The following is a 2975-nucleotide window of genomic DNA, read 5'->3' as shown; positions in this document are numbered from 1 at the left end:
ATCGAGCCCCACATCAGGCTTCTCTGCTATGAGCCTGCTTCTTCCTCTCCCACTCCCCCTGCTTGTGTTCCCTCTCTCGCTGGCTGTCTCTATCTCTGTTGAATAAATAAAATCTTTAAAATAAAATAAAATAAAAACCTGAGCACAAGCAAAAGATTTCATACAGATTGAGCAAACGGTAAGGATTTACGAGGTGCATAATCAATTCAGAGGGCACTTGACTGGGCAGTCACGTGCAGTGGATATTAGATTTCTGGCAACAGAACTAATTTTAGAAAGCACCAAATGGTAGGTTTGAGCCTACTGTATTTGAAGATAACCTGGAAGTATGATGGAAGGCAAGAGAATTCCTATTGGCTAAAGCCACTAAAGCCACACACATATAGGTTTTGCTCTTTCAACCTCTGAAATCAGTCCTAACCATGCAGATCCCAGTCTATTATAGTCATGTTCCTTTATTCCATAGGTCTTTAAAGCTTTCAGTCCCCACTAAGTTCTCTATTAAGTTGCACATATGCTTAGAAGGGTTAAGTCCCTTATCCAGTTAACTGGATAAGGTCCCTGGTTTTAACTAGTAGTTACCTACTTTGGTAATATAAAGGTATTACCTGGTATGTTAGCATTCACAAAGCAGAAGGCTAAGAGTCCAACAGCCAAAACCTCCCTTGTGTGAATGAAAAACACCATCCGGATCTACTAGAGGTTTTTCATTTTAATGGAAGCTGATGTCAGTTATAACATTTAAGGTTTCAAGCTTAATTCCACTAAATTTTACCTTTTTAGTCCTGACTTATTCAAATGTGGACTCTGCAGAATCAAATGGACTAAATTATGTGACTGCTATACGACTTCCCACTGAAAAAAATGTCAAGTTTTAGGTAATTCAAATGACCCAGTTACCCAAAAACACTTCAGTCCTTCCACCTTATTTGTCCCATATCTAACCACCCAACTGATACCCAAATTACCAATTCATCACTCTAAGGTTCTGGAGCAGTCTTTGCTTAAAGTATTTATGCCTCAAAAATTATATTTCTCACATCCAAGTTGGTTTTGATTCAAATCTACTTGTTCAGTTTCCTCAGATAATATTTTGCTCTCCCACAGTACTTTATAACTTGCCTTTGATTTTTGTCATTTTGTACTATTATTTTTTTTTTAAGATTTTATTTATTTGACAGAGGGAGACAGCCAGTGAGAGAGGAAACACAAGCAGGGGAAGTGGGAAAGGAAGAAGCAGGCTCCCAGCAGAGCGGGGAGCCCGATGTGGGGTTCGATCCCAGGACCCTGGAATCATGCCCTAAGCCAAAGGCAGAGGCTTAACAACTGAGCCACCCAGGCGCCCCCATTTTGTACCACTATTAACAGAGGACATAAGAAATGTTTTACCTCTGACCTCCTCAGTAGAGTCCAGTAGAGTGCAATACATAAACACATTAACTTGATTTGGATTATATCAAATAAAGAAATGTGACATTACCAGATCAACTGCGAGAGAAGGGAGCAAAAACAGAAGTGAAGGAAAAGAGGTCAGAGTGCTCCAAAGCAAATTTTATTTCATAACTTGTTTTGAACTTATGTTTACCAGCTTTGACAAAAGGGTAGACACTTTTCCCTGAAAATTTTGTGCAGACCTCACTTTTATCATTGTCCACCTAACATTTACTGTGCAAACAAGTGCCAAGTAGGTACCCGAGGTAACTAGGCACTTAAGACCTTGGGATCGAAACGATCTTACAGAAACACTGGTTACTACATACAGATGCACACGTTTGTTTTTTGAACAATAAATGCAACTAAGAACGTCACTAATCCAAAGCCACTTTAACTTGGGAGTTTATAGTGTTGAGGAATCACAATTTCAGTAACTAACATCTTGCTAAGTCGCTGCACGTCATACACACTACACCACCGGTCTTCATGTTTCTCTGAGTGACTGTCTACAGCAATACCTTCACTTCTTCTGGTAACATCAAGATACCATTATGCCAAGTGGCTTTTCCCATTGCTGGATTTCAACAAGCCTTAATGCCTCATTAAAAGGACCACACCCTGGTCTTAGTTTAGATACCTCACACTTCCTACCAAAAGACTGGTTTAGATTTCCTGCAGAAAACTTGCAGTTCATTTTCCTACATGTTTAGGTGATGTGTATGGTCACTGCAATTCCTTGCACCTATAATTTAATAGTACGCAGGGACGCAGAATACTTAATCTCTATGTGGTGGCATTAACACCTCATATTTTAAGTTTGGCTGCAATAAACTTTTTCCAATGTGCTTTTTGTACACATTTTAACATTTGAGCAAATTCACGCGGTCTCCTGCCCAATAACCCAACATGCCTGTCAGTCTCATGAATCTCTTCTGAGCTGCACGGGTCCAAAATTGAATTTTCACTAAGGCAGGAAAACATTTTAGGGAAAAGGACAGTTCATTATGATAAGCTGACAAAAATACTATTATTTTGACTGACACGCAAGTATGGGCTTAGAACAACTTATTCATGCAGCTATTTAGGGAAAATGATCATGCACGGGGCCCAAACATCTTGGTTAGATCAGACGCTATTACAGTCTACACTAAATCCATTCTGTGCAATGTTAGCCTAGTTTAAACTCCCTGATCTTTCCCCATGACCCATAATTATGCTGTGCTCTCTTCATTTTCAGTATTCTACATTTTCCATGCTGAGCATCCTTTCAAATTACAATTACATTAGGACCAAATATTGCATGATTCAGTAATCACTGATCATTTTGGCACTTCATATTTTTCTCACCCTAATAATAGGCACAGTCCCTCCATTTTGCTCACCATTAACCCAGGAATACTTAGTACTCTACAAAAAGCCAACATGATTTGTACTGATTCTGTGATACTGACACACTGTGTCATATCCCCCCAAAAATCCTAAGGATTTTCCCACAATACTCTGTAAAGTTTCGCTCAGCTATAATTACAATCACGCATTTT

This window comes from Ailuropoda melanoleuca, unplaced genomic scaffold (assembly GCF_002007445.2).
Source record: "Ailuropoda melanoleuca isolate Jingjing unplaced genomic scaffold, ASM200744v2 unplaced-scaffold1727, whole genome shotgun sequence".
Lineage (NCBI taxonomy): Eukaryota > Metazoa > Chordata > Mammalia > Carnivora > Ursidae > Ailuropoda > Ailuropoda melanoleuca.
The sequence above is the reverse complement of the archived record's forward strand: the minus strand, read 5'-3'. Positions refer to the sequence as shown.